Raw genomic sequence first — 22321 nt, 5'->3', positions numbered from 1 at the left:
CGGAGGGATGACCTCTTACTTGCCCTTGATCTGCTGGCGGATCAGTTAAGTGGAGATGTCCACCTGGAAAATGCGCTGACACAGGATAATGTTGAGGAGGACATTGATGTGGACACTGAGCAGGGTGTGGATATAATCCCAGTAGGACAAGATACAGAGCAAACTCAGCTACTGCCAAATGACACTGTGGTGGACACAGGTCTAGAAGGGGGAGTACTCCCCTCTACTAGTCAGTCTCAAAGTAGTGCTAACCCTGTTCATGATCGTCCTGCCCGAAGACCAGTGAAGCCAGTCATTCGGCTAAGCTATGATAGACCTGGCCATTCCACAAATGAACCTATTGTGGTTGTACATAGAGGATTGAGAATTACTATCAAAAGAGACTCCCCAATGATATGTAAAAGTTGGGATAATGTATAATGATGTGATGAAAACACCTGTTTAAGACCTTAGTCTGTAGCCTATATGCCAGACGTTGATAGTGACAAAATATTGAATGTGACTGATGTAAAACTTGTGTGATGAGGACATCAACACCTTTTAGAAAGGGGAGATTGTAGCCCTGTGGCTCTTATTTCATTCTTTATTTAGAGGATAAAATGTTTTAAGTTATTAATCAATAATAGTTCATAAGGTGTAACTATGTTTAAAAATGCTGTAGTATAACATGTTAAAATTTCATTCTATTTACAGTTAAAAAGTCAGAGAGTAAAGTGTTTTGTTGGTGTTAATTTTGGGTACAGTGGAGCATCCTCTCATGATCTCATCTTGGGCCACCAGTCCTGAGCCAATCCTGTCCTCACCTTGTTCAGGTAGGAGGTGCTTAGCGTCATCCCGGGCGCATCAATGATATATCGGCAGAGCCGTTTTTGCTGCGTCGAGCACGAGAGCTGTATGCTGAAGCCTATAGTAAAATTAAAGTAAGAACATTCTAAACTCCCAAGACTGACGGAGAGTCGTCGTGTAGTGGATGTGTGTGTACTCTGAGAAGCTGCCAGAGGTAAATGAATGTGTTTTATATACTTACTGTTTTTGACATGTGTAAAAACGAGCTAAAATGCTAAGCGCTGCTAGCCGTTGGTTTAACATGCTCATAGACTTTTATATTGTGATTTTGCATTGCGGCTAGCAATTGCTAATGGTGTTTACTGTGAGTCTTTGCCACGAGTCAGCCTGTGGTGTTAAAATTAAAAGGAGTTATTTGGTTCAGGACTGCACATTTGCCGTATGGGAGAGAGCGAGGACCAGGAGAGCCCTGGACCGTGAGAGACTGAAGCTGCTGTACTTGAGAGCACGTGTTCCTGCCTGGTGAAGTTGCCCGCTTCATCCTGACCGCCGAAACCACGTCGTGCCTTTCTGCCTTTTTTCCCATCCCCACATCTCTGACTGTTGGATTCGTGAGTACCTTTGCACGTTCTGTTTTATTTTATGCTGGTAACCCAGTGAATCGGCCTTTTCGTTTTTGGCCTCACCGCTCACGAGCATCGACTGGGCCTGCAACGCTTTATTTTATTTTTCATTTTCTTTAAGAGCCCAGTGTGTGTGTGAGTGTGGGCTGTGGGTATCGTGACTTATGGTCATTTTCATTCATTCATTGATTTAAGGTGGATCAAAACTGTGAGTTCCTTATTGGGTTTTTGAACTTTGTTACCAGTACACCTTTAAAGGTCAACAGTGAACCTGTTAACTAATTTGACTACCTTTCATATTGTTTCATAAAATAACTGTTTGCTAAAAATAAATCTGTGTTTTGATTATAAAGTCAATACTCTGTGGTTATTTGAAATATAAGTCAGTCAAGACCTTTTTAAAGGGGAAGTACCTAATTTGTGCTACTTCTTAGATATCATTGGAGGCACCGCCATATTATTTCATATTATTATTCAGGTCCTTACCGGTATGTTGCGCCAAAACTAGACGAACTCAGGCCCCGTTCCAGTGTACTACAACACCCCATCATTACTAATTAGCTACCTGGGAAAGGGGTTACATATCTTTCCATGGAACCTCCTGAAATTTTTTTTTTATCCTTGCTGGTCTGGAAACTCGATTAGATACTTGCTGTTTCTGGAAATTCGATTGAATATTTGCTGATCCATGAACATTTTTTGTATCCATCCCGCTTCTAGAAATGTACTTGGATCACGGTCAGTTCTTGATTTTATGGTCTCATGGTGTAATGGTTAGCACTCTGGACTCTGATTCCAGCGATCCGAGTTCAAATCTCGGTGAGACCTCAATGTTTCCTGAGTTTCAATCTGGGTTAGTAAAGTATCTTTCCATGGATCCTCCTGGAAATTTGATTGGATAATTGTTGGTTCTGGAAATTCGATTGGATACGTGCTTTTCCAGGAAATTTGTTTGTATCCTTCCTGCTTCTAGAAATTTGTTTGGATCCCGGTCGATTCTAGATTTTATGGTCTCATGGTGTAATGGTTAGCACTCTGGACTCTGAATCCAGCGATCCGAGTTCAAATCTCGGTGAGACCTCAACGTTTCCTGAATTTCAATGTGGGTTAGTAAAGTATTTTTCCATGGAACCTCCTGAAAATATTTTTGGATCCTTGCTGGTCCTGTAAATTCGATTGAATACTTGCTGTTTCTGGAAATTCGATTGGAAATTTGCTGATCCATGAAAAAAAATTTGTATCCTTGCTGGTCCTGGAAATTCTATTGAATACTTGCTGTTTCTGGAAATTCGATTGGAAATTTGCTGATCCATGAACATTTTTTGTATCCATCCCGCTTCTAGAAATGTGTTTGGATCACGGTCAGTTCTGGATTTAATGGTCTCATGGTGTAATGGTTAGCACTCTGGACTCTGAATCCAGCGATCCGAGTTCAAATCTCAGTGAGACCTCAACGTTTCCTGAATCTCAATCTGGGATAGTAAAGTATTTTTCCATGGAACCTCCTGAAGATTTTTTTGTATCCTTGCTGGTCCTGGAAATTCTATTGAATACTTGCTGTTTCTGGAAATTCGATTGGAAATTTGCTGATCCATGAACATTTTTTGTATCCATCCCGCTTCTAGAAATGTGTTTGGATCACGGTCGGTTCTGGATTTTATGGTTTCATGGTGTAATGGTTAGCACTCTGGACTCTGAATCCAGCGATCCGAGTTCAAATCTCGGTGAGACCTCAACGTTTCCTGTATTTCAACCTGGGTTAGTAAAGTATCTTTCCATGGATCTTCCTGGAAATTCGATTGGATACTCTTCTGGAAATTCGATTGGATACTTGCTTTTCCAGGACATTTTTTTGTATCCTTCTTGCTTCTAAAAATTTTTTTGGATCCCGGTTTGTTCTGGATTTTATGGTCTCATGGTGTAATGGTTAGCACTCTGGACTCTGAATCCAGCGATCCGAGTTCAAATCTCGGTGAGACCTCAACCTTCCCTGAATTTCAATCTTGGTTAGTAAAGTATCTTTCCATGGAACCTCCTGAAAATGTGTTTGGATCCTTGCTGGTCCTGGAAATTCGATTAGATACTTGCTGTTTCTGGAAATTCGATTGAATATTTGCTGATCCATGAACATTTTTTGTATCCATCCCGCTTCTAGAAATGTACTTGGATCACGGTCAGTTCTGGATTTTATGGTCTCATGGTGTAATGGTTAGCACTCTGGACTCTGATTCCAGCGATCCGAGTTCAAATCTCGGTGAGACCTCAATGTTTCCTGAGTTTCAATCTGGGTTAGTAAAGTATCTTTCCATGGATCCTCCTGGAAATTTGATTGGATAATTGTTGGTTCTGGAAATTCGATTGGATACGTGCTTTTCCAGGAAATTTGTTTGTATCCTTCCTGCTTCTAGAAATTTGTTTGGATCCCGGTCGATTCTAGATTTTATGCTCTCATGGTGTAATGGTTAGCACTCTGGACTCTGAATCCAGCGATCCGAGTTCAAATCTCGGTGAGACCTCAACGTTTCCTGAATTTCAATGTGGGTTAGTAAATTATTTTTCCATGGAACCTCCTGAAAATATTTTTGGATCCTTGCTGGTCCTGTAAATTCGATTGAATACTTGCTGTTTCTGGAAATTCGATTGGAAATTTGCTGATCCATGAAAAAGATTTTGGATCCTTCTTGCTTCTAGAAATGTGTTTGTATCCTGGTTGGTTCTGGGTTTTATGGTCTCATGGTGTAATGGTTAGCACTCTGGACTCTGAATCCAGCGATCCGAGTTCAAATCTCGGTGAGACCTCAACGTTTCCTGAATTTCAATCTGGGTTAGTAAAGTATCTTTCCATGGAACCTCCTGAAAATTTTTTTGTATCCTTGCTGGTCCTGGAAATTCGATTGAATACTTGCTGTTTCTGGAAATTCAATTGGAAATTTGCTGATCCATGAAAAAAAATTTGTATCCTTGCTGGTCCTGGAAATTCTATTGAATACTTGCTGTTTCTGGAAATTCGATTGGAAATTTGCTGATCCATGAACATTTTTTGTATCCATCCCGCTTCTAGAAATGTGTTTGTATCCTGGTTGGTTCTGGATCAAATCTCGGTGAGACCTCAACGTTCCCTGAATTTCAATCTGGGTTATTAAAGTATCTTTCCATGGAACCTCCTGAAAATTTGTTTGGACCCTTGCTGGTCCTGGAAATTCGATTGGATACTTGCTGTTTCTGGAAATTCGATTGGATACTTGCTTTTCCAGGAAATTTCTTTGTATCCTACTTGCTTCTAGAAATTTGTTTGGATCACGGTTGGTTTTGGATTTTATGGTCTCATGGTGTAATGGTTAGCACTCTGGACTCTGAATCCAGCGATCCGAGTTCAAATCTCGGTGAGACCTCAACGTTTCCTGAGTTTCAGGCTGGGTTAGTAAAGTATCTTTCCATGGAACCTCCTGAACATTTTTTTGGATCCTTGCTGGTCCTGGTAACTCGATTAGATACTTGCTGGTCCTGGAAATTCGATTGGATACTTGCTGTTTCTGGAAATTCGATTGAATATTTGCTGATCCATGAAAATTTTTTGTATCCATCCCGCTTCTAGAAATGTCTTTGGATCATGGTTGGTTCTGTATTTTATGGTCTCATGGTGTAATGGTTAGCACTCTGGACTTTGAATCCAGTGATCCGAGTTCAAATCTCGGTGAGACCTCAATATTTCCTGAATTTCAGTCTGGGTTAGTAAAGTATCTTTCCATGGAACCTCCTGAAAATTTGTTTGGATCCTTGCTGGTCCTGGAAATTCGATTGGATACTTGCTGGTTCTGGAAATTCGATTGAATATTTGCTGATCCATGAAAATTTTTTGTATCCATCCCGCTTCTGGAAATGTGTTTGGATCATGGTTGGTTCTGGATTTTATGGTGTAATGGTTAGCACTCTGGACTCTGAATCCAGCGATCCGAGTTCAAATCTTGGTGAGACCTCAACGTTTCCTGAATTTCAGTCTGGGTTAGTAAAGTATCTTTCCATGGAACCTCCTGAACATTTTTTTGGATCCTTGCTGGTTCTGGAAATTCGATTGGATACTTGCTGTTTCTGGAATTTCGATTGGAAATTGGCTGATCCATGAAAATTTTTTGTATCCTTCTTACTTCTAGAAAATTTTTTGGATCACGGTTGGATCTGGATTTTATGGTCTCATGGTGTAATGGTTAGCACTCTGGGCTCTGAATCCAGCGATCCGAGTTCAAATCTCGGTGAGACCTCAACGTTTCCTGAATTTCAATCTGGGTTAGTAAAGTATCTTTCCATGGAACCTCCTGAAAATTTTTTTGGATCCTTGCTGGTCCTGGTAACTCGATTAGATACTTGCTGGACCTGGAAATTCGATTGGATACTTCCTGGTTCTGGAAATTCGATTGAATATTTGCTGATCCATGAAAATTTTTTGTATCCATCCCGCTTCTAGAAATGTGTTTTGATCCAGATCGGTTCTGGACTTTATGGTCCCATGGTGTAATGGTTAGCACTCTGGACTTTGAATCCAGTGATCCGAGTTCAAATCTCGGTGAGACCTCAATGTTTCCTTAATTTCAGTCTGGGTTAGTAAAGTATCTTTCTATGGAACCTCCTGAAAATTAGTTTGGATACTTGCTGGACCTGGAAATTCGATTTGATACTTGCTGGTTCTGGAAATTCAATTGAATATTTGCTGATCCATGAAAACTTTTCGTATCCATCCCGCTTCTAGAAATGTGTTTGGATCCAGATCGGACCTCAACGTTTGCTGAATTTCAATCTGGGTTAGTAAAGTATCTTTCCATGGAACCTCCTGAAAATTCTTTTGGATCCTTGCTGGTTCTGGAAACTTGATTAGATACTTGCTGTTTCTGGAAATTCGATTGAATATTTGCTGATCCATGAAAATATTTTGTATCCATCCCGCTTCTAGAAATGTGTTTGGATCCAGATCGGACCTCAACGTTTCCTGAATTTCAGTCTGGGTTAGTAAAGTATCTTTCCATGGAACCTCCTGAACATTTCTTTGGATCCTTGCTGGTCCTGGTAACTCGATTAGATACTTGCTGGACCTGGAAATTCGATTGGATATTTGCTAATCCATGAAAATTTTTTGTATCCTTCTTCCTTTTAGAAATTTTTTTGGATCCCGGTTTGTTCTGGGTTTTGTGGTCTCATGGTGTAATGGTTAGCACTCTGGACTCTGAATCCAGCGATCCGAGTTCAAATCTCGGTGAGACCTCAACGTTTCCTGAATTTCAATCTGGGTTAGTAAATTATCGTTCCATGGAACCTCCTGAAAAATTGTTAGTATCCTTGCTGGACCTGGAAATTCAATTGGCTGGTTCTGGAAATTTGATTGGATACTTGCTTTTCCTGGAAATTTTTTTGTATCCTTGCTGGTCCTGGAAATTCGATTGGATACTTGCTGTTTCTGGAAATTCGATTGGAAATTTGCTGATCCATGAACATTTTTTGTATCCTTCTTGCTTTTAGAAATTTTTTTGGATCCCGGTTTGTTCTAGTTTTTATGGTGTAATGGTTAGCACTCTGGACTCTGAATCCAGCGATCCGAGTTCAAATCTCGGTGAGACCTCAACGTTTCCTGAATTTCAATCTGGTTTAGTAAAGTATCTTTCCATGGATCCTCCTGAAAAATTGTTTGTATCCTTGCTGGACCTGGAAATTCGATTAGATACTTGCTGGTTCTGGAAATTTGATTGGATACTTGCTGTTTTTGGAAATTTGCTGATCCATCCACATTTTTTGTATCCTTCTTGCTTTTAGAAATTTTTTTGGATCCCGGTTTGTTCTGGATTTTGTGGTCTCATGGTGTAATGGTTAGCACTCTGGACTCTGAATCCAGCGATCCGAGTTCAAATCTCAGTGAGACCTCAACATTTCCTGAATTTCGATCAGGGTTAGGAAAGTATCTTTCCATGGATCCTCCTGAAAATTTTTTTGGATACTCGATTAGATACTTGCTGTTTCTGGAAATTCGATTGAATATTTGATGTTTCTGGAAATTCGATTGGAACTTTGCTAATCCATGAAAATTAATTGTATCCATCCCGCTTCTAGAAATTTGTTTGGATCACGGTTGGTTCTGGGTTTTATGGTCCCATGGTGTAATGGTTAGCACTCTGGACTCTGAATCCAGCGATCCGAGTTCAAATCTCGGTGAGACCTCAACGTTTCCTGAATTTCAATCTGGGTTAGTAAAGTATCTTTCCATGGATCCTCCTGAAAAATTGTTTGTATCCTTGCTGAACCTGGAAATTCGATTAGATACTTGCTGGTTCTGGAAATTTGATTGGATACTTGCTGTTTTTGGAAATTTGCTGATCCATGAACATTTTTTGTATCCTTCTTGCTTTTTGAAATTTTTTTGGATCCCGGTTTGTTCTGGATTTTGTGGTCTCACTGTGTAATGGTTAGCCCTCTGGACTCTGAATCCAGCGATCCGATTTCAAATCTCGGTGAGACCTCAACGTTTCCTGAATTTCAATCTGGGTTAGTAAAGTATCTTTCCAGGGAACCTCCTGATAATGTGTTGGATCCTTGCTGGTCCTGGAAATTCGATTGGATACTTGCTGTTTCTGGAAATTCGATTGGATACTTGCTGTTTCTGGAAATTCGATTGGATACTTGCTGTTTCTGGAAATTCGATTGGAAATTTGCTGATCCATGAACATTTTTTGTATCCTTCTTACTTCTAGAAAATTTTTTGGATCACGGTTGGTTCTGGATTTTATGGTCTCATGGTGTAATGGTTAGCACTCTTGACTCTGAATCCAGCGATCCGAGTTCAAATCTCGTGAGACCTCAATGTTTCCTGAATTTCAATCTGGGTTAGTAAAGTATCTTTCCAGGGAACCTCCTGATAATGTGTTGGATCCTTGCTGGTCCTGGAAATTCGATTGGATACTTGCTGTTTCTGGAAATTCGATTGGAAATTTGTTGATCCATGAATATTTTAGGTATCATTCTTGCTTCTAGAAATTTGTTTGGATCACGGTTGGTTCTGGATTTTATGGTCTCATGGTGTAATGGTTAGCACTCTGGACTCTGAATGCAGCGATCCGACTTCAAATCTCGGTGAGACCTCAACGTTTCCTGAATTTCAGTCTGGGTTAGTAAAGTATCTTTCCATGGATCCTCCTGAAAAATTGTTTGTATCCTTGCTGGACCTTGAAATTCGATTAGATACTTGCTGGTTCTGGAAATTCGATTGGATACTTGCTGTTTCTGGAAATTCGATTGGAAATTTGCTGATCAATGAACATTTTTTGTATCCTTCTTACTTCTAGAAAATTTTTTGGATCACGGTTGGTTCTGGATTTTATGGTCTCATGGTGTAATGGTTAGTACTCTGGACTCTGAATCCAGCGATCCCAGTTCAAATCTCGGTGAGACCTCAAAGTTTCCTGAATTTCAATCTGGGTTAGTAAAGTTTTTTTCCATGGATCCTCCTGAAAAATTGTTTGTATCCTTGCTGGACCTGGAAATTCGATTAGATACTTGCTGGTTCTGGAAATTTGATTGGATACTTGCTGTTTTTGAAAATTCGATGGAAATTTGCTGATCCATGAACATTTTTTGTATCCTTCTTGCTTTTAGAAATTTTTTTGGATCCCGGTTTGTTCTGGATTTTGTGGTCTCATGGTGTAATGGTTAGCACTCTGGACTCTGAATCCAGCGATCCGAGTTCAAATCTCGGTGAGACCTCAACGTTTCCTGAATTTCAGTCTGGGTTAGTAAAGTATCTTTCCATTGAACCTCCTGAAAATTTTTTTGGATCCTTGCTGGTCCTGGTAACTCGATTAGATACTTGCTGGACCTGGAAATTCGATTGGATACTTGCTGGTTCTGGAAATTCGATTGAATATTTGCTGATCCATGAATATTTTTTGTATCCATCCCGCTTCTGGAAATGTGTTTGGATCATGGTTGGTTCTGGGTTTTATGGTCTCATGGTGTAATGGTTAGCACTCTGCACTCTGAATCCAGCGATCCGAGTTCAAATCTCGGTGAGACCTCAACGTTTCCTGAATTTCAGTCTGGGTTAGTAAAGTATCTTTCCATGGAACCTCCTGAACATTTTTTTGGATCCTTGCTGGTTCTGGAAATTCGATTGGATACTTGCTGTTTCTGGAATTTCGATTGGAAATTGGCTGATCCATGAAAATTTTTTGTATCCTTCTTACTTCTAGAAAATTTTTTGGATCACGGTTGGTTCTGGATTTTATGGTCTCATGGTGTAATGGTTAGCACTCTGGGCTCTGAATCCAGCGATCCGAGTTCAAATCTCGGTGAGACCTCAATATTTCCTTAATTTCAGTCTGGGTTAGTAAAGTATCTTTCTATGGAACCTCCTGAAAATTAGTTTGGATACTTGCTGGACCTGGAAATTCGATTTGATACTTGCTGGTTCTGGAAATTCAATTGAATATTTGCTGATCCATGAAAACTTTTCGTATCCATCCCGCTTCTAGAAATGTGTTTGGATCCAGATCGGACCTCAACGTTTGCTGAATTTCAATCTGGGTTAGTAAAGTATCTTTCTATGGAACCTCCTGAAAATTAGTTTGGATACTTGCTGGACCTGGAAATTCGATTTGATACTTGCTGGTTCTGGAAATTCAATTGAATATTTGCTGATCCATGAAAATTTTTTGTATCCATCCCGCTTCTAGAAATGTGTTTTGATCCAGATCGGTTCTGGATTTTATGGTCCCATGGTGTAATGGTTAGCACTCTGGACTTTGAATCCAGTGATCCGAGTTCAAATCTCGGTGAGACCTCAATATTTCCTTAATTTCAGTCTGGGTTAGTAAAGTATCTTTCTATGGAACCTCCTGAAAAATTGTTTGTATCCTTGCTGGACCTGGAAATTCGATTAGATACTTGCTGGTTCTGGAAATTTGATTGGATACTTGCTGTTTTTGGAAATTTGCTGATCCATCCACATTTTTTGTATCCTTCTTGCTTTTAGAAATTTTTTTGGATCCCGGTTTGTTCTGGATTTTGTGGTCTCATGGTGTAATGGTTAGCACTCTGGACTCTGAATCCAGCGATCCGAGTTCAAATCTCGGTGAGACCTCAACATTTCCTGAATTTCGATCAGGGTTAGGAAAGTATATTTCCATGGAACCTCCTGAAAATTTTTTTGGATACTCGATTAGATACTTGCTGTTTCTGGAAATTCGATTGAATATTTGCTGATCCATGAAAATTTTTTGTATCCATCCCGCTTCTAGAAATTTGTTTGGATCACGGTTGGTTCTGGGTTTTATGATTTCATGGTGTAATGGTTAGCACTCTGGACTCTGAATCCAGCGATCCGAGTTCAAATCTCGGTGAGACCTCAACGTTTCCTGAATTTCAATCTGGGTTAGTAAAGTATCTTTCCATGGAACCTCTTGAAAATTTTTTGGATCCTTGCTGGTCCTGGAAACTCGATTAGATACTTGCTGTTTCTGGAAATTCGATTGAATATTTTCTGATCCATGACAATTTTTTGTATCCATCCCGCTTCTAGAAATTTGTTTGGATCATGGTTGGTTCTGGATTTTATGGTCTCATGGTGTAATGGTTAGCACTCTGGACTCTGAATCCAGCGATCCGAGTTCAAATCTCGGTGAGACCTCAACGTTTCCTGAATTTCAATCTGGGTTAGTAAAGTATCTTTCCATGGAACCGCCTGAAAATTTTTTTGGATCCTTGCTGGTCCTGGTAACTCGATTAGATACTTGCTGGTCCTGGAAATTCGATTGGATACTTGCTGTTTCTGGAAATTCGATTGAATATTTGCTGATCCATGAAAACTTTTCGTATCCATCCCGCTTCTAGAAATGTCTTTGGATCATGGTTGGTTCTGGATTTTATGGTCTCATGGTGTAATGGTTAGCACTCTGGACTTTGAATCCAGTGATCCGAGTTCAAATCTCGGTGAGACCTCAATATTTCCTGAATTTCTATCTGGGTTAGTAAAGTATCTTTCCAGGGAACCTCCTGATAATGTGTTGGATCCTTGCTGGTCCTGGAAATTCGATTGGATACTTGCTGTTTCTGGAAATTCGATTGGAAATTTGCTGATCCATGAACATTTTTTGTATCCTTCTTACTTCTAGAAAATTTTTTGGATCACGGTTGGTTCTGGATTTTATGGTCTCATGGTGTAATGGTTAGCACTCTGGACTCTGAATCCAGCGATCCGAGATCAAATCTCGGTGAGACCTCAACGTTTCCTGAATTTCAATCTGGGTTAGTAAAGTATCTTTCCATGGATCCTCCTGAAAAATTGTTCGTATCCTTGCTGGACCTGGAAATTCCATTAGATACTTGCTGGTTTTGGAAATTTGCTGATCCATCAACATTTTTTGTATCCTTCTTGCTTCTAGAAATTTGTTTGGATCACGGTTGGTTCTGGGTTTTATGGTCCCATGGTGTAATGTTTAGCACTCTGGACTCTGAACCCAGCGATCCGAGTTCAAGTCTCGGTGAGACCTCAACGTTTCCTGAATTTCAATCTGGGTTAGTAAAGTATCTTTCCATGGAACCTCCTGAAAAATTGTTTGTATCCTTGCTGGACCTGGAAATTCGATTAGATACTTTCTGTTTTTGGAAATTCGATGGAAATTTGCTGATCCATGAACATTTTTTGTATCCTTCTTGCTTTTAGAAATTTTTTTGGATCCCGGTTTGTTCTGGATTTTGTGGTCTCATGGTGTCATGGTTAGCACTCTGGACTCTGAATCCAGCGATCCGAGTTCAAAACTCGGTGAGACCTCAACGTTTCCTGAATTTCAATCTGGGTTAGTAAAGTATCTTTCCAGGGAACCTCCTGATAATGTGTTGGATCCTTGCTGGTCCTGGAAATTCGATTGGATACTTGCTGTTTCTGGAAATTCGATTGGAAATTTGCTAATCCATGAAAATTTTTTGTATCCTTCTTGCTTCTAGAAATTTGTTTGGATCACGGTTGGTTCTGGGTTTTATGGTCCCATGGTGTAATGGTTAGCACTCTGGACTCTGAATCCAGCGATCCGAGTTCAAGTCTCGGTGAGACCTCAACGTTTGCTGAATTTCAATCTGGGTTAGTAAAGTATCTTTCCATGGAACCTCCTGAAAAATTGTTTGTATCCTTGCTGGACCTGGAAATTCGATTAGATACTTGCTGGTTCTGGAAATTTGATTGGATACTTGCTGTTTTTGGAAATTCGATGGAAATTTGCTGATCCATGAACATTTTTTGTATCCTTCTTGCTTTTAGAAATTTTTTTGGATCCCGGTTTGTTCTGGATTTTGTGGTCTCATGGTGTAATGGTTAGCACTCTGGACTCTGAATCCAGCGATCCGAGTTCAAATCTCGGTGAGACCTCAACGTTTCCTGAATTTCAATCTGGGTTAGTAAAGTATCTTTCCAGGGAACCTCCTGATAATGTGTTAGATCCTTGCTGGTCCTGGAAATTCGATTGGATACTTGCTGTTTCTGGAAATTCGATTGGAAATTTGCTAATCCATGAAAATTAATTGTATCCATCCCGCTTCTAGAAATTTGTTTGGATCACGGTTGGTTCTGGGTTTTATGGTGTAATGGTTAGCACTCTGGACTCTGAATCCAGCGATCCGAGTTCAAATCTCGGTGAGACCTCAACGTTTCCTGAATTTCAATCTTGGTTAGTAAAGTATCTTTCCATGGATCCTCCTGAAAAATTGTTTGTATCCTTGCTGGACCTGGAAATTCGATTAGATACTTGCTGGTTCTGGAAATTTGATTGGATACTTGCTGTTTTTGGAAATTTGCTGATCCATGAACATTTTTTGTATCCTTCTTGCTTTTTGAAATTTTTTTGGATCCCGGTTTGTTCTGGATTTTGTGGTCTCACTGTGTAATGGTTAGCCCTCTGGACTCTGAATCCAGCGATCCGAGTTCAAATCTCGGTGAGACCTCAACGTTTCCTGAATTTCAATCTGGGTTAGTAAAGTATCTTTCCAGGGAACCTCCTGATAATGTGTTGGATCCTTGCTGGTCCTGGAATTTCGATTGGATACTTGCTGTTTCTGGAAATTCGATTGGATACTTGCTGTTTCTGGAAATTCGCTGATCCATGAACATTTTTTGTATCCTTCTTACTTCTAAAAAATTTTTTGGATCACGGTTGGTTCTGGATTTTATGGTCTCATGGTGTAATGGTTAGCACTCTTGACTCTGAATCCAGCGATCCGAGTTCAAATCTCGGTGAGACCTCAACGTTTCCTGAATTTCAATCTGGGTTAGTAAAGTATCTTTCCAGGGAACCTCCTGATAATGTGTTGGATCCTTGCTGGTCCTGGAAATTCGATTGGATACTTGCTGTTTCTGGAAATTCGATTGGAAATTTGCTGATTCATGAACATTTTTTGTATCCTTCTTACTTCTAGAAAATTTTTTGGATCACGGTTGGTTCTGGATTTTATGGTCTCATGGTGTAAGGGTTAGCACTCTGGACTCTGAATCCAGCGATCCGAGTTCAAGTCTCGGTGAGACCTCAACGTTTCCTGAATTTCAATCTGGGTTAGTAAAGTATCTTTCCATGGATCCTCCTGAAAAATTGTTTGTATCCTTGCTGGACCTGGAAATTCGATTAGATACTTGCTGGTTTTGGAAATTTGCTGATCCATCAACATTTTTTGTATCCTTCTTGCTTCTAGAAATTTGTTTGGATCACGGTTGGTTCTGGGTTTTATGGTCCCATGGTGTAATGGTTAGCACTCTGGACTCTGAATCCAGCGATCCGAGTTCAAGTCTCGGTGAGACCTCAACGTTTCCTGAATTTCAATCTGGGTTAGTAAAGTATCTTTCCATGGAACCTCCTGAAAAATTGTTTGTATCCTTGCTGGACCTGGAAATTCGATTAGATACTTGCTGGTTCTGGAAATTTGATTGGATACTTGCTGTTTTTGGAAATTCGATGGAAATTTGCTGATCCATGAACATTTTTTGTATCCTTCTTGCTTTTAGAAATTTTTTTGGATCCCGGTTTGTTCTGGATTTTGTGGTCTCATGGTGTAATGGTTAGCACTCTGGACTCTGAATCCAGCGATCCGAGTTCAAAACTCGGTGAGACCTCAACGTTTCCTGAATTTCAATCTGGGTTAGTAAAGTATCTTTCCAGGGAACCTCCTGATAATGTGTTGGATCCTTGCTGGTCCTGGAAATTCGATTGGATACTTGCTGTTTCTGGAAATTCGATTGGAAATTTGCTAATCCATGAACATTTTTTGTATCCTTCTTGCTTTTAGAAATGTTTTTGGATCCCGGTTTGTTCTGGATTTTATGGTCTCATAGTGTAATGGTTAGCACTCTGGACTCTGAATCCAGCGATCCGAGTTCAAATCTCGGTGAGACCTCAAAGTTTCCTGAATTTCAGTCTGGGTTAGTAAAGTATCTTTCCATGGAACCTCCTGAACATTTTTTTGGATCCTTGCTGGGCCTGGTAACTCGATTAGATACTTGCTGGACCTGGAAATTCGATTGGATACTTGCTGGTTCTGGAAATTCGATTGAATATTTGCTAATCCATGAAAATTTTTTGTATCCATCCCGCTTCTAGAAATGTGTTTTGATCCAGATCGGTTCTGGATTTTATGGTCCCATGGTGTAATGGTTAGCACTCTGGACTCTGAATCCAGCGATCCGAGTTCAAATCTCGGTGAGACCTCAACGTTTCCTGAATTTCAATCTGGGTTAGTAAAGTATCTTTCCATGGAACCTCCTGAAATTTTTTTGGATCCTTGCTGGTCCTGGAAACTCGATTAGATACTTGCTGTTTCTGGAAATTCGATTGAATATTTGCTGATCCATGAACATTTTTTGTATCCATCCCGCTTCTAGAAATTTGTTTGGATCATGGTTGGTTCTGGATTTTATGGTCTCATGGTGTAATGGTTAGCACTCTGGACTCTGAATCCAGCGATCCGAGTTCAAATCTCGGTGAGACCTCAACATTTCCTGAATTTCAATCAGGGTTAGGACGGTATCTTTCCATGGAACCTCTTGAAAATTTTTTTGGATCCTTGCTGGACCTGGAAATTCGATTGGATACTTGCTGGTTCTGGAAATTTGATTGGAAATTTACTGATCCATGAACATTTTTTGTATCTTTCTTGTTTCTAGAAATTTTTTTGGATCCCGGTTTGTTCTGGATTTTGTGGTCTCATGGTGTAATGGTTAGCACTCTGGACTCTGAATGCAGCGATCCGACTTCAAATCTCGGTGAGACCTCAACGTTTCCTGAATTTCAGTCTGGGTTAGTAAAGTATCTTTCCATGGATCCTCCTGAAAAATTGGTTGTATCCTTGCTGGACCTTGAAATTCGATTAGATACTTGCTGGTTCTGGAAATTCGATTGGATACTTGCTGTTTCTGGAAATTCGATTGGAAATTTGCTGATCAATGAACATTTTTTGTATCTTTCTTACTTCTAGAAAATTTTTTGGATCACGGTTGGTTCTGGATTTTATGGTCTCATGGTGTAATGGTTAGCACTCTGGACTCTGAATCCAGCGATCCGAGTTCAAATCTCGGTGAGACCTCAACGTTTCCTGAATTTCGATCTGGGTTAGTAAAGTTTTTTTCCATGGATCCTCCTGAAAAATTGTTTGTATCCTTGCTGGACCTGGAAATTCGATTAGATACTTGCTGGTTCTGGAAATTTGATTGGATACTTGCTGTTTTTGGAAATTCGATGGAAATTTGCTGATCCATGAAAATTTTTTGTATCCATCCCGCTTCTAGAAATGTGTTTTGATCCAGATCGGTTCTGGATTTTATGGTCCCATGGTGTAATGGTTAGCACTCTGGACTCTGAATCCAGCGATCCGAGTTCAAATCTCGGTGAAACCTCAGCGTTTCCTGAATTTAAATCTGGGTTAGTAAAGGATCTTTCCATGGAACCTCCTGAAAATTTGTTTGGATCCTTGCTGGTCCTGGAAACTCGATTAGATACTTGCTGTTTCTGGAAATTTGATTGAATACTTGCTTTTCCAGGAAATTTTTTTGTAACCTTCTTGCTTCTAGAAATGTCTTTGGATCATGTTTGGTTCTGGATTTTATGGTCTCATGGTGTAATGGTTAGCACTCTGGACTTTGAATCCAGTGATCCGAGTTCATATCTCGGTGAGACCTCAATATTTCCTGAATTTCAGTCTGGGTAAGTAAAGTATCTTTCTATGGAACCTCCTGAAAATTAGTTTGGATACTTGCTGGACCTGGAAATTCAATTTGATACTTGCTGTTTCTGGAAATTCGATTGGATACTTGCTTTTCCAGGAAATTTCTTTGTATCCTACTTGCTTCTAGAAATTTGTTTGGATCACGGTTGGTTTTGGATTTTATGGTCTCATGGTGTAATGGTTAGCACTCTGGACTCTGAATCCAGCGATCCGAGTTCAAATCTCGGTGAGACCTCAACGTTTCCTGAATTTCAGGCTGGGTTAGTAAAGTATCTTTCCATGGAACCTCCTGAACATTTTTTTGGATCCTTGCTGGTCCTGGTAACTCGATTAGATACTTGCTGGACCTGGAAATTCGATTGGATACTTGCTGGTTCTGGAAATTCGATTGAATATTTGCTGATCCATGAAAATTTTTTGTATCCATCCCGCTTCTAGAAATGTGTTTTGATCCAGATCGGTTCTGGATTTTATGGTCCCATGGTGTAATGGTTAGCACTCTGGACTTTGAATCCAGTGATCCGAGTTCAAATCTCGGTGAGACCTCAACGTTTCCTGAATTTCAGTCTGGGAATAGTAAAGTATCTTTCCATGGAACCTCCTGAAAATGTGTTTGGATCCTTGCTGGTCCTGGAAATTCGATTGGATACTTGCTGTTTCTGGAAATTTGATTGAATATTTGCTGATCCATGAAAATTTTTTGTATCCATCCCGCTTCTAGAAATGTCTTTGGATCATGGTTGGTTCTGGATTTTATGGTCTCATGGTGTAATGGTTAGCACTCTGGACTTTGAATCCAGTGATCCGAGTTCAAATCTCGGTGAGACCTCAATATTTCCTGAATTTCTATCTGGGTTAGTAAAGTATCTTTCCATGGAACCTCCTGAAAATTTGTTTGGATCCTTGCTGGTCCTGGAAATTCGATTGGATACTTGCTGTTTCTGGAAATTCGATTGAATATTTGCTGATCCATGAAAATATTTTGTATCCATCCCGCGTCTAGAAATGTCTTTGGATCCAAATCGGACCTCAACGTTTGCTGAATTTCAATCTGGGTTAGTAAAGTATCTTTCCATGGAACCTCCTGAAAATTTGTTTGGACCCTTGCTGGTCCTGGAAATTCGATTGGATACTTGCTGTTTCTGGAAATTCGATTGGATACTTGCTTTTCCAGGAAATTTCTTTGTATCCTACTTGCTTCTAGAAATGTGTTTGGATCACGGTTGGTTTTGGATTTTATGGTCTCATGGTGTAATGGTTAGCACTCTGGACTCTGAATCCAGCGATCCGAGTTCAAATCTCGGTGAGACCTCAACGTTTCCTGAGTTTCAGGCTGGGTTAGTAAAGTATCTTTCCATGGAACCTCCTGAACATTTTTTTGGATCCTTGCTGGTCCTGGTAACTCGATTAGATACTTGCTGGTCCTGGTAACTCAATTAGATACTTGCTGGACCTGGAAATTCGATTGGATACTTCCTGGTTCTGGAAATTCGATTGAATATTTGCTGATCCATGAAAATGTTTTGTATCCATCCCGCTTCTAGAAATGTGTTTTGATCCAGATCGGTTCTGGATTTTATGGTCCCATGGTGTAATGGTTAGCACTCTGGACTTTGAATCCAGTGATCCGAGTTCAAATCTCGGTGAGACCTCAATGTTTCCTTAATTTCACTCTGGGTTAGTAAAGTATCTTTCTATGGAACCTCCTGAAAATTAGTTTGGATACTTGCTGGACCTGGAAATTCGATTTGATACTTGCTGGTTCTGGAAATTCAATTGAATATTTGCTGATCCATGAAAACTTTTCGTATCCATCCCGCTTCTAGAAATGTGTTTGGATCCAGATCGGACCTCAACGTTTGCTGAATTTCAATCTGGGTTAGTAAAGTATCTTTCCATGGAACCTCCTGAAAATTCTTTTGGATCCTTGCTGGTTCTGGAAACTTGATTAGATACTTGCTGTTTCTGGAAATTCGATTGAATATTTGCTGATCCATGAAAATATTTTGTATCCATCCCGCTTCTAGAAATGTGTTTGGATCCAGATCGGACCTCAACGTTTCCTGAATTTCAGTCTGGGTTAGTAAAGTATCTTTCCATGGAACCTCCTGAACATTTCTTTGGATCCTTGCTGGTCCTGGTAACTCGATTAGATACTTGCTGGACCTGGAAATTCGATTGGATATTTGCTAATCCATGAAAATTAATTGTATCCATCCCGCTTCTAGAAATTTGTTTGGATCACGGTTGGTTCTGGGTTTTATGGTCCCATGGTGTAATGGTTAGCACTCTGGACTCTGAATCCAGCGATCCGAGTTCAAATCTCGGTGAGACCTCAACGTTTCCTGAATTTCAATCTGGGTTAGTAAAGTATCTTTCCATGGATCCTCCTGAAAAATTGTTTGTATCCTTGCTGAACCTGGAAATTCGATTAGATACTTGCTGGTTCTGGAAATTTGATTGGATACTTGCTGTTTTTGGAAATTTGCTGATCCATGAACATTTTTTGTATCCTTCTTGCTTTTTGAAATTTTTTTGGATCCCGGTTTGTTCTGGATTTTGTGGTCTCACTGTGTAATGGTTAGCCCTCTGGACTCTGAATCCAGCGATCCGAGTTCAAATCTCGGTGAGACCTCAACGTTTCCTGAATTTCAATCTGGGTTAGTAAAGTATCTTTCCAGGGAACCTCCTGATAATGTGTTGGATCCTTGCTGGTCCTGGAAATTCGATTGGATACTTGCTGTTTCTGGAAATTCGATTGGATACTTGCTGTTTCTGGAAATTCGATTGGATACTTGCTGTTTCTGGAAATTCGATTGGAAATTTGCTGATCCATGAACATTTTTTGTATCCTTCTTACTTCTAGAAAATTTTTTGGATCACGGTTGGTTCTGGATTTTATGGTCTCATGGTGTAATGGTTAGCACTCTTGACTCTGAATCCAGCGATCCGAGTTCAAATCTCGGTGAGACCTCAACGTTTCCTGAATTTCAATCTGGGTTAGTAAAGTATCTTTCCAGGGAACCTCCTGATAATGTGTTGGATCCTTGCTGGTCCTGGAAATTCGATTGGATACTTGCTGTTTCTGGAAATTCGATTGGAAATTTGTTGATCCATGAACATTTTTTGTATCCTTCTTGCTTCTAGAAATTTGTTTGGATCACGGTTGGTTCTGGATTTTATGGTCTCATGGTGTAATGGTTAGCACTCTGGACTCTGAATGCAGCGATCCGACTTCAAATCTCGGTGAGACCTCAACGTTTCCTGAATTTCAGTCTGGGTTAGTAAAGTATCTTTCCATGGATCCTCCTGAAAAATTGTTTGTATCCTTGCTGGACCTTGAAATTCGATTAGATACTTGCTGGTTCTGGAAATTCGATTGGATACTTGCTGTTTCTGGAAATTCGATTGGAAATTTGCTGATCAATGAACATTTTTTGTATCCTTCTTACTTCTAGAAAATTTTTTGGATCACGGTTGGTTCTGGATTTTATGGTCTCATGGTGTAATGGTTAGTACTCTGGACTCTGAATCCAGCGATCCGAGTTCAAATCTCGGTGAGACCTCAAAGTTTCCTGAATTTCAATCTGGGTTAGTAAAGTTTTTTTCCATGGATCCTCCTGAAAAATTGTTTGTATCCTTGCTGGACCTGGAAATTCGATTAGATACTTGCTGGTTCTGGAAATTTGATTGGATACTTGCTGTTTTTGGAAATTCGATGGAAATTTGCTGATCCATGAACATTTTTTGTATCCTTCTTGCTTTTAGAAATTTTTTTGGATCCCGGTTTGTTCTGGATTTTGTGGTCTCATGGTGTAATGGTTAGCACTCTGGACTCTGAATCCAGCGATCCGAGTTCAAATCTCGGTGAGACCTCAACGTTTCCTGAATTTCAGTCTGGGTTAGTAAAGTATCTTTCCATTGATCCTCCTGAAAATTTTTTTGGATCCTTGCTGGTCCTGGTAACTCGATTAGATACTTGCTGGACCTGGAAATTCGATTGAATACTTGCTTTTCCAGGAAATTTTTTTGTAACCTTCTTGCTTCTAGAAATGTCTTTGGATCATGTTTGGTTCTGGATTTTATGGTCTCATGGTGTAATGGTTAGCACTCTGGACTTTGAATCCAGTGATCCGAGTTCAAATCTCGGTGAGACCTCAATATTTCCTGAATTTCAGTCTGGGTAAGTAAAGTATCTTTCTATGGAACCTCCTGAAAATTAGTTTGGATACTTGCTGGACCTGGAAATTCGATTTGATACTTGCTGGTTCTGGAAATTCGATTGAATATTTGCTGATCCATGAAAACTTTTCGTATCCATCCCGCTTCTAGAAATGTGTTTGGATCCAAATCGGACCTCAACGTTTGCTGAATTTCAATCTGGGTTAGTAAAGTATCTTTCCATGGAACCTCCTGAAAATTTGTTTGGATCCTTGCTGGTCCTGGAAACTCGATTAGATACTTGCTGTTTCTGGAAATTCGATTGAATATTTGCTGATCCATGAAAATATTTTGTATTCATCCCGCTTCTGGAAATGTGTTTGGATCATGGTTGGTTCTGGGTTTTATGATTTCATGGTGTAATGGTTAGCACTCTGGACTCTGAATCCAGCGATCCGAGTTCAAATCTCGGTGAGACTTAACGTTTCCTGAATTTCAGTCTGGGTTAGTAAAGTATCTTTCCATGGAACCTCCTGAACATTTTTTTGGATCCTTGCTGGTCCTGGTAACTCGATTAGATACTTGCTGGACCTGGAAATTCGATTGGATACTTGCTGGTTCTGGAAATTCGATTGAATATTTGCTGATCCATGAACATTTTTTGTATCCATCCCGCTTCTAGAAATGTGTTTTGATCCAGATCGGTTCTGGATTTTATGGTCCCATGGTGTAATGGTTAGCACTCTGGACTTTGAATCCAGTGATCCGAGTTCAAATCTCGGTGAGACCTCAACGTTTCCTGAATTTCAGTCTGGGAATAGTAAAGTATCTTTCCATGGAACCTCCTGAAAATGTGTTTGGATCCTTGCTGGTCCTGGAAATTCGATTGGATACTTGCTGTTTCTGGAAATTCGATTGAATATTTGCTGGCCATGAAAATTTTTTGTATCCATCCCGCTTCTAAAAATGTCTTTGGATCATGGTTGGTTCTGGATTTTATGGTCTCATGGTGTAATGGTTAGCACTCTGGACTTTGAATCCAGTGATCCGAGTTCAAATCTCGGTGAGACCTCAACGTTTCCTGAATTTCTATCTGGGTTAGTAAAGTATCTTTCCATGGAACCTCCTGAAAATTTGTTTGGATCCTTGCTGGTCCTGGAAATTCGATTGGATACTTGCTGTTTCTGGAAATTCGATTGAATATTTGCTGATCCATGAAAATATTTTGTATCCATCCCGCGTCTAGGAATGTCTTTGGATCATGGTTGGTTCTGGATTTTATGGTCTCATGGTGTAATGGTTAGCACTCTGGACTTTGAATCCAGTGATCCGAGTTCAAATCTCGGTGAGACCTCAATATTTCCTGAATTTCAGTCTGGGTTTGTAAAGTATCTTTCTATGGAACCTCCTGAAAATTAGTATGGATACTTGCTGGACCTGGAAATTCGATTTGATACTTGCTGGTTCTGGAAATTCGATTGAATATTTGCTGATCCATGAAAACTTTTCGTATCCATCCC

General features: G+C 39.9%; 53 non-coding genes across 53 annotated transcripts; all 53 read left to right on the top strand.

Annotated features, from left to right (window-relative positions):
- The first annotated feature begins 2165 nt into the window (after positions 1 to 2165).
- Positions 2166 to 2237, top strand: trnaq-cug (transfer RNA glutamine (anticodon CUG)). Its single transcript has one exon. It is a non-coding gene; the product is annotated as a tRNA-Gln (tRNA).
- Positions 2238 to 2418: 181 nt separating this feature from the next.
- Positions 2419 to 2490, top strand: trnaq-cug (transfer RNA glutamine (anticodon CUG)). The gene has a single exon. It is a non-coding gene; the product is annotated as a tRNA-Gln (tRNA).
- A 298-nt stretch (positions 2491 to 2788) lies between these two features.
- trnaq-cug (transfer RNA glutamine (anticodon CUG)) lies at positions 2789 to 2860 on the top strand. The gene has a single exon. It is a non-coding gene; the product is annotated as a tRNA-Gln (tRNA).
- Positions 2861 to 3070: 210 nt separating this feature from the next.
- Positions 3071 to 3142, top strand: trnaq-cug (transfer RNA glutamine (anticodon CUG)). The gene has a single exon. It is a non-coding gene; the product is annotated as a tRNA-Gln (tRNA).
- Positions 3143 to 3318: 176 nt separating this feature from the next.
- On the top strand, positions 3319 to 3390 carry trnaq-cug (transfer RNA glutamine (anticodon CUG)). Its single transcript has one exon. It is a non-coding gene; the product is annotated as a tRNA-Gln (tRNA).
- A 210-nt stretch (positions 3391 to 3600) lies between these two features.
- trnaq-cug (transfer RNA glutamine (anticodon CUG)) lies at positions 3601 to 3672 on the top strand. Its single transcript has one exon. It is a non-coding gene; the product is annotated as a tRNA-Gln (tRNA).
- A 181-nt stretch (positions 3673 to 3853) lies between these two features.
- On the top strand, positions 3854 to 3925 carry trnaq-cug (transfer RNA glutamine (anticodon CUG)). Its single transcript has one exon. It is a non-coding gene; the product is annotated as a tRNA-Gln (tRNA).
- A 211-nt stretch (positions 3926 to 4136) lies between these two features.
- Positions 4137 to 4208, top strand: trnaq-cug (transfer RNA glutamine (anticodon CUG)). Its single transcript has one exon. It is a non-coding gene; the product is annotated as a tRNA-Gln (tRNA).
- A 521-nt stretch (positions 4209 to 4729) lies between these two features.
- Positions 4730 to 4801, top strand: trnaq-cug (transfer RNA glutamine (anticodon CUG)). Its single transcript has one exon. It is a non-coding gene; the product is annotated as a tRNA-Gln (tRNA).
- A 239-nt stretch (positions 4802 to 5040) lies between these two features.
- Positions 5041 to 5112, top strand: trnaq-uug (transfer RNA glutamine (anticodon UUG)). Its single transcript has one exon. It is a non-coding gene; the product is annotated as a tRNA-Gln (tRNA).
- Positions 5113 to 5596: 484 nt separating this feature from the next.
- trnaq-cug (transfer RNA glutamine (anticodon CUG)) lies at positions 5597 to 5668 on the top strand. The gene has a single exon. It is a non-coding gene; the product is annotated as a tRNA-Gln (tRNA).
- Positions 5669 to 5907: 239 nt separating this feature from the next.
- On the top strand, positions 5908 to 5979 carry trnaq-uug (transfer RNA glutamine (anticodon UUG)). The gene has a single exon. It is a non-coding gene; the product is annotated as a tRNA-Gln (tRNA).
- Positions 5980 to 6591: 612 nt separating this feature from the next.
- Positions 6592 to 6663, top strand: trnaq-cug (transfer RNA glutamine (anticodon CUG)). Its single transcript has one exon. It is a non-coding gene; the product is annotated as a tRNA-Gln (tRNA).
- A 282-nt stretch (positions 6664 to 6945) lies between these two features.
- Positions 6946 to 7017, top strand: trnaq-cug (transfer RNA glutamine (anticodon CUG)). Its single transcript has one exon. It is a non-coding gene; the product is annotated as a tRNA-Gln (tRNA).
- A 227-nt stretch (positions 7018 to 7244) lies between these two features.
- Positions 7245 to 7316, top strand: trnaq-cug (transfer RNA glutamine (anticodon CUG)). Its single transcript has one exon. It is a non-coding gene; the product is annotated as a tRNA-Gln (tRNA).
- A 222-nt stretch (positions 7317 to 7538) lies between these two features.
- Positions 7539 to 7610, top strand: trnaq-cug (transfer RNA glutamine (anticodon CUG)). Its single transcript has one exon. It is a non-coding gene; the product is annotated as a tRNA-Gln (tRNA).
- A 1467-nt stretch (positions 7611 to 9077) lies between these two features.
- On the top strand, positions 9078 to 9149 carry trnaq-cug (transfer RNA glutamine (anticodon CUG)). Its single transcript has one exon. It is a non-coding gene; the product is annotated as a tRNA-Gln (tRNA).
- Positions 9150 to 9388: 239 nt separating this feature from the next.
- On the top strand, positions 9389 to 9460 carry trnaq-cug (transfer RNA glutamine (anticodon CUG)). Its single transcript has one exon. It is a non-coding gene; the product is annotated as a tRNA-Gln (tRNA).
- Positions 9461 to 9670: 210 nt separating this feature from the next.
- trnaq-cug (transfer RNA glutamine (anticodon CUG)) lies at positions 9671 to 9742 on the top strand. The gene has a single exon. It is a non-coding gene; the product is annotated as a tRNA-Gln (tRNA).
- Positions 9743 to 10153: 411 nt separating this feature from the next.
- Positions 10154 to 10225, top strand: trnaq-uug (transfer RNA glutamine (anticodon UUG)). The gene has a single exon. It is a non-coding gene; the product is annotated as a tRNA-Gln (tRNA).
- A 227-nt stretch (positions 10226 to 10452) lies between these two features.
- Positions 10453 to 10524, top strand: trnaq-cug (transfer RNA glutamine (anticodon CUG)). The gene has a single exon. It is a non-coding gene; the product is annotated as a tRNA-Gln (tRNA).
- A 193-nt stretch (positions 10525 to 10717) lies between these two features.
- Positions 10718 to 10791, top strand: trnaq-cug (transfer RNA glutamine (anticodon CUG)). The gene has a single exon. It is a non-coding gene; the product is annotated as a tRNA-Gln (tRNA).
- A 207-nt stretch (positions 10792 to 10998) lies between these two features.
- trnaq-cug (transfer RNA glutamine (anticodon CUG)) lies at positions 10999 to 11070 on the top strand. The gene has a single exon. It is a non-coding gene; the product is annotated as a tRNA-Gln (tRNA).
- A 239-nt stretch (positions 11071 to 11309) lies between these two features.
- On the top strand, positions 11310 to 11381 carry trnaq-uug (transfer RNA glutamine (anticodon UUG)). Its single transcript has one exon. It is a non-coding gene; the product is annotated as a tRNA-Gln (tRNA).
- Positions 11382 to 11590: 209 nt separating this feature from the next.
- Positions 11591 to 11662, top strand: trnaq-cug (transfer RNA glutamine (anticodon CUG)). The gene has a single exon. It is a non-coding gene; the product is annotated as a tRNA-Gln (tRNA).
- A 479-nt stretch (positions 11663 to 12141) lies between these two features.
- Positions 12142 to 12213, top strand: trnaq-cug (transfer RNA glutamine (anticodon CUG)). Its single transcript has one exon. It is a non-coding gene; the product is annotated as a tRNA-Gln (tRNA).
- A 209-nt stretch (positions 12214 to 12422) lies between these two features.
- On the top strand, positions 12423 to 12494 carry trnaq-cug (transfer RNA glutamine (anticodon CUG)). The gene has a single exon. It is a non-coding gene; the product is annotated as a tRNA-Gln (tRNA).
- A 238-nt stretch (positions 12495 to 12732) lies between these two features.
- On the top strand, positions 12733 to 12804 carry trnaq-cug (transfer RNA glutamine (anticodon CUG)). Its single transcript has one exon. It is a non-coding gene; the product is annotated as a tRNA-Gln (tRNA).
- A 201-nt stretch (positions 12805 to 13005) lies between these two features.
- Positions 13006 to 13077, top strand: trnaq-cug (transfer RNA glutamine (anticodon CUG)). The gene has a single exon. It is a non-coding gene; the product is annotated as a tRNA-Gln (tRNA).
- A 525-nt stretch (positions 13078 to 13602) lies between these two features.
- trnaq-cug (transfer RNA glutamine (anticodon CUG)) lies at positions 13603 to 13674 on the top strand. Its single transcript has one exon. It is a non-coding gene; the product is annotated as a tRNA-Gln (tRNA).
- A 209-nt stretch (positions 13675 to 13883) lies between these two features.
- trnaq-cug (transfer RNA glutamine (anticodon CUG)) lies at positions 13884 to 13955 on the top strand. Its single transcript has one exon. It is a non-coding gene; the product is annotated as a tRNA-Gln (tRNA).
- Positions 13956 to 14153: 198 nt separating this feature from the next.
- trnaq-cug (transfer RNA glutamine (anticodon CUG)) lies at positions 14154 to 14225 on the top strand. The gene has a single exon. It is a non-coding gene; the product is annotated as a tRNA-Gln (tRNA).
- A 238-nt stretch (positions 14226 to 14463) lies between these two features.
- trnaq-cug (transfer RNA glutamine (anticodon CUG)) lies at positions 14464 to 14535 on the top strand. Its single transcript has one exon. It is a non-coding gene; the product is annotated as a tRNA-Gln (tRNA).
- A 209-nt stretch (positions 14536 to 14744) lies between these two features.
- trnaq-cug (transfer RNA glutamine (anticodon CUG)) lies at positions 14745 to 14816 on the top strand. The gene has a single exon. It is a non-coding gene; the product is annotated as a tRNA-Gln (tRNA).
- A 239-nt stretch (positions 14817 to 15055) lies between these two features.
- trnaq-cug (transfer RNA glutamine (anticodon CUG)) lies at positions 15056 to 15127 on the top strand. Its single transcript has one exon. It is a non-coding gene; the product is annotated as a tRNA-Gln (tRNA).
- A 209-nt stretch (positions 15128 to 15336) lies between these two features.
- Positions 15337 to 15408, top strand: trnaq-cug (transfer RNA glutamine (anticodon CUG)). Its single transcript has one exon. It is a non-coding gene; the product is annotated as a tRNA-Gln (tRNA).
- A 521-nt stretch (positions 15409 to 15929) lies between these two features.
- trnaq-cug (transfer RNA glutamine (anticodon CUG)) lies at positions 15930 to 16001 on the top strand. The gene has a single exon. It is a non-coding gene; the product is annotated as a tRNA-Gln (tRNA).
- A 238-nt stretch (positions 16002 to 16239) lies between these two features.
- trnaq-cug (transfer RNA glutamine (anticodon CUG)) lies at positions 16240 to 16311 on the top strand. The gene has a single exon. It is a non-coding gene; the product is annotated as a tRNA-Gln (tRNA).
- Positions 16312 to 16521: 210 nt separating this feature from the next.
- trnaq-uug (transfer RNA glutamine (anticodon UUG)) lies at positions 16522 to 16593 on the top strand. The gene has a single exon. It is a non-coding gene; the product is annotated as a tRNA-Gln (tRNA).
- A 210-nt stretch (positions 16594 to 16803) lies between these two features.
- trnaq-cug (transfer RNA glutamine (anticodon CUG)) lies at positions 16804 to 16875 on the top strand. Its single transcript has one exon. It is a non-coding gene; the product is annotated as a tRNA-Gln (tRNA).
- Positions 16876 to 17114: 239 nt separating this feature from the next.
- trnaq-uug (transfer RNA glutamine (anticodon UUG)) lies at positions 17115 to 17186 on the top strand. Its single transcript has one exon. It is a non-coding gene; the product is annotated as a tRNA-Gln (tRNA).
- A 211-nt stretch (positions 17187 to 17397) lies between these two features.
- trnaq-uug (transfer RNA glutamine (anticodon UUG)) lies at positions 17398 to 17469 on the top strand. The gene has a single exon. It is a non-coding gene; the product is annotated as a tRNA-Gln (tRNA).
- A 411-nt stretch (positions 17470 to 17880) lies between these two features.
- Positions 17881 to 17952, top strand: trnaq-cug (transfer RNA glutamine (anticodon CUG)). The gene has a single exon. It is a non-coding gene; the product is annotated as a tRNA-Gln (tRNA).
- A 268-nt stretch (positions 17953 to 18220) lies between these two features.
- Positions 18221 to 18292, top strand: trnaq-uug (transfer RNA glutamine (anticodon UUG)). The gene has a single exon. It is a non-coding gene; the product is annotated as a tRNA-Gln (tRNA).
- Positions 18293 to 18904: 612 nt separating this feature from the next.
- On the top strand, positions 18905 to 18976 carry trnaq-cug (transfer RNA glutamine (anticodon CUG)). Its single transcript has one exon. It is a non-coding gene; the product is annotated as a tRNA-Gln (tRNA).
- A 566-nt stretch (positions 18977 to 19542) lies between these two features.
- trnaq-cug (transfer RNA glutamine (anticodon CUG)) lies at positions 19543 to 19614 on the top strand. The gene has a single exon. It is a non-coding gene; the product is annotated as a tRNA-Gln (tRNA).
- A 520-nt stretch (positions 19615 to 20134) lies between these two features.
- On the top strand, positions 20135 to 20206 carry trnaq-cug (transfer RNA glutamine (anticodon CUG)). The gene has a single exon. It is a non-coding gene; the product is annotated as a tRNA-Gln (tRNA).
- A 238-nt stretch (positions 20207 to 20444) lies between these two features.
- Positions 20445 to 20516, top strand: trnaq-cug (transfer RNA glutamine (anticodon CUG)). The gene has a single exon. It is a non-coding gene; the product is annotated as a tRNA-Gln (tRNA).
- A 210-nt stretch (positions 20517 to 20726) lies between these two features.
- trnaq-uug (transfer RNA glutamine (anticodon UUG)) lies at positions 20727 to 20798 on the top strand. Its single transcript has one exon. It is a non-coding gene; the product is annotated as a tRNA-Gln (tRNA).
- A 411-nt stretch (positions 20799 to 21209) lies between these two features.
- Positions 21210 to 21285, top strand: trnaq-cug (transfer RNA glutamine (anticodon CUG)). The gene has a single exon. It is a non-coding gene; the product is annotated as a tRNA-Gln (tRNA).
- Positions 21286 to 21519: 234 nt separating this feature from the next.
- Positions 21520 to 21591, top strand: trnaq-uug (transfer RNA glutamine (anticodon UUG)). Its single transcript has one exon. It is a non-coding gene; the product is annotated as a tRNA-Gln (tRNA).
- A 210-nt stretch (positions 21592 to 21801) lies between these two features.
- Positions 21802 to 21873, top strand: trnaq-uug (transfer RNA glutamine (anticodon UUG)). The gene has a single exon. It is a non-coding gene; the product is annotated as a tRNA-Gln (tRNA).
- A 210-nt stretch (positions 21874 to 22083) lies between these two features.
- On the top strand, positions 22084 to 22155 carry trnaq-uug (transfer RNA glutamine (anticodon UUG)). The gene has a single exon. It is a non-coding gene; the product is annotated as a tRNA-Gln (tRNA).
- The last annotated feature ends 166 nt before the right edge of the window (positions 22156 to 22321 follow it).

The sequence above is a fragment of the Cololabis saira genome, chromosome 4, assembly GCF_033807715.1.
Source record: "Cololabis saira isolate AMF1-May2022 chromosome 4, fColSai1.1, whole genome shotgun sequence".
In the NCBI taxonomy this organism is placed as follows: domain Eukaryota; kingdom Metazoa; phylum Chordata; class Actinopteri; order Beloniformes; family Belonidae; genus Cololabis; species Cololabis saira.
Note: the sequence above shows the minus strand (reverse complement) of the source record. Positions and strands in the feature narration are given on the sequence as shown.